General features: G+C 44.5%; 1 pseudogene; it reads right to left on the reverse strand.

The window, feature by feature from the left end:
• Window positions 1-8592: 8592 nt before the first annotated feature.
• Window positions 8593-9789, reverse strand: LOC147961439 (uncharacterized; annotated as a pseudogene).
• Window positions 9790-11323: the final 1534 nt, after the last annotated feature.

The following is an 11323-nucleotide window of genomic DNA, read 5'->3' on the forward strand; positions in this document are numbered from 1 at the left end:
TGAAGGGAGGAATTTCATGAAACTTTTCATAATCTTCAGACATGTCTGTCTTGCCGTCCACTCCCAGGATGTCCCTTTTTCCTGAAAGAACTATGTGGCGCTTTGGCTCATCGTATGATGTATTCGCTTCCTTATCTTTTCTTTTTCTCGGTTTGGTAGACATGTCCTTCACATAGATAACCTGTGCCACATCATTGGCTAGGACGAACGGTTCGTTAGTGTACCCAAGATTTTTCAGATCCACTGTTGTCATTCCGTACTGTGGGTCTACCTGTACCCCGCCGCCTAACAGATTGACCCATTTGCACTTAAACAAAGGGACCTTAAAATCAGGTCCATAGTCAAGTTCCCATATGTCCACTATGTAACCATAATATGTGTCCTTTCCGCTCTCGATTGCTGCATCAAAGCGGACACCGCTGTTTTGGTTGGTGCTCTTTTGATCTTGGGCGATCGTGTAAAATGTATTCCCATTTATCTCGTATCCTTTGTAAGTCAATACAGTCAAAGATGGTCCCCTGGACAACAAGTACAACTCATCACAAACAGTGTTGTCACCTCTGAGACGTGTTTCCAACCAACTGCTGAAAGTCGTGATGTGTTCACATGTAATCCAGTCGTCGCACTGCTCCGGGTGTTTGGAGCGCAGACTGTTCTTGTGTTCATCGACATACGGGGTCACCAAGGTAGAGTTCTGTAGAACTGTGTAGTGTGCTTGAGACCAAGAATATCCGTCCCTGCATATTATTGAGTCTCTTCCAAGAGTGCCTTTTCCAGTCAGTGTCCCCTCATACCGCGATTTAGGGAGACCTATCTTGTTAAGGCCAGGAATGAAGTCAACACAAAACCCGATAACATCCTCTGTTTGATGGCCCATGGAGATGCTTCCTTCTGGCCTAGCACGGTTACGGACATATTTCTTTAGGACTCCCATGAACCTCTCAAAGGGGAACATATTGTGTAGAAATACGGGCCCCAGGATGACAATCTCGTCTACTAGATGAACTAGGACGTGCGTCATGATATTGAAGAAGGATGGTGGGAACACCAGCTCGAAACTGACAAGACATTGCGCCACATCACTCCTTAGCCGTGGTACGATTTCTGGATCGATCACCTTCTGAGAGATTGCATTGAGGAATGCACATAGCTTCACAATGGCTAATCGGACGTTTTCCGGTAGAAGCCCCCTCAATGCAACCGGAAGCAGTTGCGTCATAATCACGTGGCAGTCATGAGACTTTAGGTTCTGAAACTTTTTCTCTGGCATATTTATTATTCCCTTTATATTCGACGAGAAGCCAGTCGTGACCTTCATACTGAGCAGGCATTCAAAGAAGATTTCTTTCTCTTCTTTTGTAAGAGCGTAGCTGGCAGGACCTTTATACTGCTTCGGAGGCATGCCGTCTCTTTCGTGCAAACGTTGCAGGTCCTCTCGTGCCTCAGGTGTATCTTTTGTCTTCCCATACACGCCCAAGAAGCCTAGTAGGTTCACACAAAGGTTCTTCGTCACGTGCATCACGTCGATTGAGGAGCGGACCTCTAGGTCTTTCCAGTAGGGTAGGTCCCAAAATATAGATTTCTTCTTCCACATGGGTGCGTGTCCCTCAGCGTCATTCGGAACAGCTAGTCCACCGGGACCCTTTCCAAAGATTACGTAGTGTAAATCATTGACCATAGCAAGCACGTGATCACCGGTGCCCATGGCGGGCTTCTTCCGGTGATCTGCCTCGCCTTTGAAATGCTTGCCTTTCTTTCGACATTGATGGTTGGTCGGAAGAAATCGACGATGGCCCAGGTACACATTTTTCCTGCATTTGTCCAGGTATATACTTTCAGTGTCATCTAAACAGTGCGTGCATGCGTGGTATCCTTTGTTTGTCTGTCTTGAAAGGTTACTGAGAGCGGGCCAATCGTTGATGGTCACGAACAGCAACGCCTTAAGGTTAAATTCCTCCTGTCTGTGCTCATCCCACGTACGTACACCGTTTCCATTCCACAGCTGTAAAAGTTCTTCAACTAATGGCCTTAGGTACACATCAATTTCGTTGCCGGGTTGCTTAGGGCCTTGGATGAGAACTGGCATCATAATGAACTTCCGCTTCATGCACATCCAAGGAGGAAGGTTATACATACATAGAGTCACGGGCCAGGTGCTGTGATTGCTGCTCTGCTCCCCGAAAGGATTAATGCCATCCGCGCTTAAAGCAAATCATACATTCCTTGGGTCCTTTGCAAACTCATCCCAGTACTTTCTCTCGATTTTTCTCCACTGCGACCCGTCAGCGGATGCTCTCAACTTCCCATCTTTCTTTCGGTTCTCACTGTGCCATCGCATCAACTTGGCATGCTCTTCGTTTCTGAACAGACGTTTCAACCGTGGTATTATAGGAGCATACCACATCACCTTCGCAGGAACCCTCTTCCTGAGGGGCTCGCCGTCAACATCACCAGGGTCATCTCGTCTGATCTTATACCGCAACGCACCGCATACCGGGCATTCGTTCAGATCCTTGTAGGCACCGCGGTAGAGGATGCAGTCATTAGGGCATGCATGTATCTTCTCCACCTCCAATCCTAGAGGGCATACGACCTTCTTTGCTGCGTATGTACTGTCGGGCAATTCGTTATCGTTTGGAAGCTTCTTCTTCAATATTTTCAGTAGCTTCTCAAATCCTTTGTCAGCCACAGCATTCTCTGCCTTCCACTGCAGCAATTCCAGTACGGTACCGAGCTTTGTGTTGCCATCTTCGCAATTGGGGTATAACCCTTTTTTGTGATCCTCTAACATGCGATCGAACTTCAGCTTCTCCTTTTGACTAATGCATTGCGTCCTTGCATCGACAATGACCCGGCGGAGATCATCATCATCGGGCACATCGTCTGGTTCCTCTTTATCTTCAGCAGCTTCACCCGTGGCAGCATCATTGGGCACATCGTCTGGTTCCTCTTGATCTTCACCAGCTCCCCCCGTTGCAGCATCACCGTATTCAGGGGGCACATAGTTGTCATCGTACTCTTCTTCTTCGCCGTCTTCCATCATAACCCCTATTTCTCCGTGCCTCGTCCAAACATTATAGTGTGGTATGAAACCCTTGTAAAGCAGGTGGGAGTGAAGGATTTTCTGGTTAGAGTAAGACCTCGTATTCCCACATTCAATGCATGGACAACACATAAAACCATTCTGCTTGTTTGCCTCAGCCGCATCGAGAAACTCATGCACGCCCTTAATGTACTCGCGGGTGTGTCTGTCACCGTACATCCATTGCCGGTTCATCTGCGTGCATTATATATAATTAAGTGTCCAAATTAATAGAAGTTCATCATCACATTAAAACCAAAGTGCATACATAGTTCTCATCTAACAACATATAGCTCTCCAGAGCATCTAATTAATTAAACCATACATTGAAACTATGTAAAACATTTCAATGCGAAAACAAATGCGATCATAATCGCAACCAAGGTAACAATTGATCCAACGGCATAATGATACCAAGCCTCGGTATGAATGGCATATTTTCTAATCTTTCTAATCTTCAAGCGCATTGCATCCATCTTGATCTTGTGATCATCGACGACATCCGCAACATGCAACTCCAATATCATCTTCTCCTCCTCAATTTTTTTTATTTTTTCCTTCAACAAATTGTTTTCTTCTTCAACTAAATTTAACCTCTCGACAATAGGGTCGGTTGGCATTTCCGATTCACATACATCCTAGATAAATAAAATCTATGTCACGTTGGTCGGCATAATTTTCATAAACAATAAATGAACCAATAGTTATGAAGATAATATACATACCAAATCCGAATCATAGACAGGACGAGGGCCGACGGGGGCGGATACCAAAACCATCGCACTATATAAGATGCAATAATAAATGTAAGAAAATGATACAAGTATCTATCTAAACAGACAAGTAAGAATATTTTTCCTTTCAGAAAGAAGATAAGAACAAGAGGCTCACCACGGTGGTGTCGGTGATGAGATCAGCGCGGGTGATCGACGGCGGTGAAGACGGGGACGGGGCGTGACGGACCGCTAAATCTAGACAAATCTCGAGGAAAATGGAGTTTGGAGGTCGAGCTTCGAGAGGAGAAAGTTTAAGTAGTGTCACTCGGGCATTCCATCGAACACCTCATGTGCATAGGAGGTGAGCTAGAGCACCACAAACCCCTCCCCTCGCCGGCCAAAGAAAAACAGAGCACTGGAGTGCTCTGCTCGCGGGCGAGGGTATATATAGGCACCTCATTGGTCCCGGTTTGTGGCAAGAACCGGGACTAAAGCGGATCCTTTGGTCCCGGTTCAAGCCACCAACCGGGACCAATGGTGGTGGGCCAGGAGCGAGGCCCATTGGTCCCGGTTCATCCCACCAACCGGGACCAAAAGGTCCAGACGAACCGGGACCAATGGCCCACGTGGTACGGCCGGCCCCCTGGGCTCACGAACCGGGACCAATGCCCACATTAGTCCCGGTTCTACACTGAACCGGGACTAATGGGCTGAGCCGGCCTGGACCATAGCCCTGTTTTCTACTAGTGTGAGAGGGCATTTGGGATTTTGCAATCCCAATTTGCTATTGTGCGAGGACCATCTAGATTTTGGGATCAAAAGATCCTTTGATACATCATGACCGCTTGCGTGATCATGCATAACATGATCATTGAGAACAAGCGTGGAACATATTTAGATTACAACTTCTATCAGTTGATGGGCATTCGTATTAACCCCATGCGCAAAGAGGAGCGCATCAGACGTTTCATGAAGGTGTACAGCGAGATTAGAGACATCGATGTGCATAATCAACTCCAGAAAGATTTGATGGAAGAGCATTGGAAATGGCATGGTGAAAGATCCTCATAGATTCATTATTTGTTTGTTCAAAACTATGTTGTATTGTGCAAAACTATGTTGTATTTGTGTTGCATTTCATCTCCTGGATCTGAAGAACTATGTAATAATTTGATATTGTGGACATGAATTTTTTTTATGTTGTTTTAAAACATGTTTTATGCAATATGTGCGGCTGTACAGTGGCTGGACAACAGCCGCGCGGCTGCTGGCCGGTTTTGGACCATGAATTTGGACCATCTATTGGAGTTACTCTTTTGGACCATGAACTTGAACCATCTGTTGGAGTTGGCCTTTTTTCGGAGCTCCAAAAGACACTTTTTGGCGGTCCAAATTTTACACCTTCGGTTTTGGACCTTCAAAATTTGGACCATCTATTGGAGATCCTCTAAGAATTAGGATAGCAATAGTATATGCCCACATCTCCTTATCAATCATGCTACTAACTTGCTGAATATATAGATTTTCCTTCCAAGAAAAATATATTCATCTTCAATAAGAATTTCTCTGTCACTGGGCAAATCTTCTGGTGCAAACTATGCTCCTGCGGACTCGTTCAGACAACAAGCTACAGCCAGAGTTGAACAGTGGCACAGTTACACAGCGAAATCTGTCAAAGCTAAACTCAGTTCCTGAGACAAAATGTCAAGGTTCTCTTCTTTGTAGGTATAGACAGATATGCCTCCTATTAGAAAGAAATATCTCCCTTGTTCATAGATTACATTCAAATTTGTGGAGAACAATTCAGATTTTTTTTCTGGTGCTGTTGTTGATATTGTAGGTTTTGTTGTTGCTTGAATAGGCACAGCGGCATACCCCCCGACCCCGCCCCGGTTCACACCCACTAAATCACTACCTGTCAATTAATCAAAGTTATCGGCTCATTGGCTCTAAATCCCTTCCTCGAAGCGCCTTATCGATGATTCCTTGAACTGAAACCTTCCTGCCGTTGAAGATCACATTATTGCGGTGCCACTGGATGCACCAGAACACAGAGGTGATGGATGTCCACATGTCTCTTGTATCCCTCCATCAAGTAGCTGCTCCTCATGGTCAGGCATCCACTTTTGCTGGCATTCATGGAGGACGGAATGGCAGACCTCCCATGTGACCACAAATCCAAGCAGTACAGGTCTCCGACATCTGGTCGCAGATCGGGCAGCGGACCAGATGCGGCAGCCCACGGTGCGGAAGACTATCTGTTGTCCAGCATCTATTACAGGCAGCTAGCCACGCAAATAATCCACAAGCTCTTAGGAGCACGACATCTCCAAACCTGACTCGTGATCGGCACTTCGGTACAAAGAATGCCGCAGATGGCCACTATTCAGTGCGGTCACATGTCTTTCTGAAGTTGTCACTATTACCAAATATGAGGTGTCATATCAAGGAACCAGCAAATATTTCTCTGAATCTGCGGTGTAGCCAGAAGGAGAGGCTGCAACTTCCCTCCTACTCTACCTCTGGGATATATGGAAACACCGGCATGGTGCGGTCCATCAAGCGTTACCTGCTCAGCTGCTGCAGGGTCATAGTCATCTGCAGCGAGCAGTTCGAGCCTCACTCGGAAGACAGAACCCCCAACTTATCCGCTATCTTGAGGACTCACGTTGATTGAGTGTATTTCTCAAATTTCTCCAACATTATACAGCCTTTGAATATACCCATTGTTTCTTAGGCATCATCGTCAACAGGCACCTGGCCAATGATTGCAAGGAAGTCGCGGTGCTAACGCAGCATGTTGACGGAAGTGAACTGATCGATGCTTCGCCGATGCATCCGCCTTGTCTTCGAGAATTGGCATCCGAACAGTAACTGTGCTCGAAAAGGGTACAAGATTAGGCTGAGATCAGGCAACCTCTGCTGAATCTGTCTTTCACGGCATAATTTGTGCTGAGATCAGCCTGAAATCGCTGCAGTGTGATATAATAAATAATTAGGAAAAACAGATAAGGTATCAGGCATTCGAACTGCACAGAAAAAAAAGCAAGAAAAGGACAACAGAGAGGCTGAGAACTAGTATGTAGACTAAGAAAACTAACCCCATGGTTTTGGACTGCTAACCATGTGGTCTGCAGATTCACACCCGTCTAATCTCTCAGAGTTGCTAACATCAAATCCGAGGTTTCGTGTGACTGGAGCACTGTTTATTTGATTCTGCAAAACAGAGCAACAACTAACAGACTCATCGTAAGGCAGATGGCTACAGAAGAACAGGTAATGATTCTCTAAATTAGTACAGAGATACCAAAATTTACTGAAGAATTGACTCTACATAAAACTAACTTCACATGAATACTAATAGCCATTATTTATAAATAATTAGCACAGAGATACCAAAATTTCGACCAAGGAGTAAGGATATGACCGTATATAATTACTAGTAAGAGGGGGTAGAACAGTTCAATGGGTATGCAAGTTTCTAGCTTCACATTATTCAGCGGAACACAGATTGACAATAGAAGTTATCTGCAAAAAACAGTATATAACCAATCAATGCAACAAAAGTAGTCTAGCCTTAATTAATAAAGCCAGGAAGCCACGAAATAAGCAGTGAGTATGAAAAGACATAAGTTAGACCAACAAAAGGTCGCTAAAGTGATAGCCTAAACATCAATACAATTATATGAACAAGCACAAGCTAAAAAAATAATACTATCCTGACATGCTTATTTACTGGAAAAAATAAGTCTATTATTATTCTGCTAAACATGTCCCTGAAATGATTACTTTTACTCCACAACTGAGTGATCAGCATACTGCAAATTACATTATCTATTTGATACTGGTAGAGGCAAGGCAACTATTCTTATTAGCCCAAGGAAGCAGGAGTAGGGCCTTTGATTTTGCAAAATCTTGAAAACCTGCTAGAAAAAGCAATCAGGTTTAGAGAGAGACAAAGATCCCACAGATGAGGACTACTGTTTTCAATTTCGTTGGTTGTAAAAGACTTCAAATCAGGGATACTAGTGCCTCAAACTGTTGAAACTGGAACATACTTAATTACAGAATAAGATATTAGTGCTGAGCAAGAAATTGTTCAAGGCTTATTAGAAGATTTTTATTGTTTTCTGATACAGAATATTAACCAACTAGGATTACGAATCATCAACACTGACATTTCTCAGCCTTTTCAGATAGAAAGATCACATTACATGATGCACACTTATGCAAACTTCTACAAATCCTAGCTAGAGATATCAGGTAGACCTTAGCAATGCAAACACCTACGTAGAATCAAAGAACCAATCAATGCAGATTGTATCAGAACATAAGATTCTAATAGAGATATCATGTGCATGTCAAAATAGAACACACTAAAGTGTCTCATACAGCTCTACTTGTTGCACATCAAAAGGCATAGTCAACATACTACAAACCCATACCAACATGTCCACAAGGGAAACATCCAGCCAGAGACAGTGCTAGATATGAAAACGAGTACAGATCAAACTGAAAACTGAAGTTGGCATTTTCCATAACAATAATATCTCTACTTGAATCTTGTGACCAAGGTTTTTGAGTCGCGACTTGGCGAGTCGCCGCGAGCCCTGCGGCTCGGCGATTAGTCGACGAAAGTCGCTGTATAGTCGCGAGTCACCCTGATTTTTGGAAAACGACTTGGCGATTAGTCGGCGACTATACAGCGACTCAAAAAACCATGCTTGTGACTCTTGACAACGCAATGGAGCACCTCACCGATGACTGCCCAACTTTTGATCAGCAGAATATTCATCAATTTGGAGCTGCCAGCTGTATTGCTCCATCCAGTGGTAGGCGGGTCAACAATGGCATATATGGGAAAAAAGGCCTAAACTTCTTGTAGTTAGGCTCAATGTGATATACAACTGTGCTTTCATGATGATCCAGATAGTATGCAATCAGTTCATTGCTCCAATGAGCTATAAAGAAGATCATATTGGTGTGTGGGTGTACTCCAATGACTTCAAGGTCGAAGCCGAGCTGAAACATCTTCCTTGGAGCGACTACATTTGAAAGCTTGTGCAACAATTTCCAATGCACAGATTTGCCATCAAGGTGGATCACATCCCGCCGATAAATATCAACACCAGGAATGTAAAGTGATACAGTCGAAAATGCATTTGTTCCAGATCCTTCTAGACCGCCGGCGTTGATATAAAATAGCTGTCCAGCGGACTTTCCGATGAAACCCGATAAACTCGAATTTTCGGGTCTTGGTGGCCGGATGATTGTCCATTTCAGCCCTTCCGCATCAACTATTGCGATCCCAAACATGCCCATGAGCAAGTGCAGACACCCCTTATGAAAAACTCCGGGTTGAAAGCCGCACAAGCTGATTTTGATGTGCCATTGGGGTTTCATTGCCACCCACGCACCAGTCTTTGAGGAGTAAATCCTCACTCCTCTCACAACCCAATCCTGGGTCGGCGATTCCAGCACAAACTCGAACACATGTTGACACAATGCTGTCGAAACCCAAGTAAGAGGCGCAGCGGCGACCATCGTAGCCAGAGTGAGGCAGCAGAGTGTACTCACTGGTAGCTGGGTTGGAGACCATGTAGCGAAAATTTCCAGCGGGGGCGCCCGTGCGAAAGCGGCTAAGAAACAATCCATCGCGGGAGTCCTCGACGGAGAAGAAGCGGTCCGCGCAGTCGGGCGGCAGTGGCAGGCGCGGGTGGGTCGGAGGAATGTGGGACCAAGGCGAGGCAGACAGGTCGGCGTAGCTGACGGCGTGGCCGCGGCGCTCGGCAGAGTCGGCCGTGGCTCCGCCGGTGGTGTGGTAGAAGAATCCGGCCAGGGACTGCACAACCTTCTTCCGGTTCGTGGGGTCGGAGATGAGGTCGCGCCAGGCCGGTACACACGCTTGCAGATGCAGAGTGATTTGTAGGGCACCCGACCGAGGATCTCCACGATTAGGTCGGGGGTGAGCCTGGACATCAGCTCCTCCATGCCGGGCGCCCTCTGGGAGCACCGGCTACGATCCTTTGCAAGGAATGGCGGCTGGAATAGCTAGGTTGCGGCGGCGGGGATGGATGGCGGCGGCGGAGTAGGTTAGTGGGCAATGAGGTGGTGATTGGGCGGAGTAGGTAGCGGGGGCGCCGTATTGCAGCGGCGGGGATGAATCTCTCTTTCACAATAATTCGGGCTTAGATGAGCCTGAAATCGCTTCAGGCTGTTTGTAATGGGGGAGTATCATATATTATGATACTAGTGTATGATAATACCTTTCTAATGCATAGTATCATATATTAGTATCATGTAATAATATTTTATTTATTGTCATGCATGACATATAGTAGTATAGCATTTATTATGATATGGTATCATAATATGATACTCAACGCTTTCTTTCTTCATTTAATGTATGACACCTCATCAAAATTGTCTAGTTGGCATCTATAATACTACCATTACGATCAGCCTCTGTGCGATATACTCTTTCCATTCTATAATGTAGTGGGCCTGTGGTTTTTGAGATTTAAGTTTAACTGTAAATTTGACCAACGTGGGTGAGAACTGCGCAATGATATAATTTTTGCTTCCGCCGCAGTCATTCATGTTGGTTAAATTTATGATCAAAATTAAATCTCAAAAAACACGGACGGACTACATTATATAAAATGGAAGGAGTAATAGATACTAGTTAGAAAACCAAATAAGACATCAAACATTCAAACTTATACAGGGAAAAAGGCAAGAAAAGGACATCAGAGAAAGCTGAAAACTAGTAAGTATGCTATGCAAATGAACCACACGGTTTTGGACTGTTAACCATGTTGCCTGCATATGCACACCCGTCTAATCTCTGAGAGTCGCTAACATCAAATCGAAGGTTTTGTGTAACTAAAGCACTGTTTATTTGAGTCTGCAGAACAGAATAATAACCCAACATATACTCTATCAAATCGAAGAAAGACTGCTTCTTGCTGCCTCATCCCAAGGCAGATTGCTACAGAAGAACATGTAATGATTCTCCACATCTTCACATGAATACGAATAGCCATTATCTATAAAGAATTAGTGCAGAGTTATCAAAATTATATACAAGGAGTAAGGATAAGCGTAGGTAAGGAGTAGAACAGTTCAATGGGTACGCAAGGTTTTAGTAGGTGATATGCTTCACATTATTCAGTGGAATACACATTGGCCATAGAAGTTATGTGGGGAAAGCAGTATATAATCAATCGATGCAACAAAAGTAGTCTAGCCTTAATAACTTAAGGCAGGATGCCAGGAAATAAGCAATGAGTATGAAAGGACATAGGTTAGACCAGCAAATGGTCTATAAAGTGATAGACTAAACATCAATACAATTACATTAACTCTAGCTAAAAATACATGTGCTAAGTGCTAAACTTAACAAGAACCGGGTCAGAAAGTTTCATACTATCCCTGACATCCTTATCTACTGAAAAAAATAAGTATCATTATTCTGCTAACTATGCCCCTGTAATGATTAATTTTACTGTACAACGGAGTGGTC

This window comes from Triticum urartu, chromosome 7A (genome assembly GCF_056163025.1).
Source record: "Triticum urartu cultivar PI428250 chromosome 7A, HENAU_Tu73, whole genome shotgun sequence".
Lineage (NCBI taxonomy): Eukaryota > Viridiplantae > Streptophyta > Magnoliopsida > Poales > Poaceae > Triticum > Triticum urartu.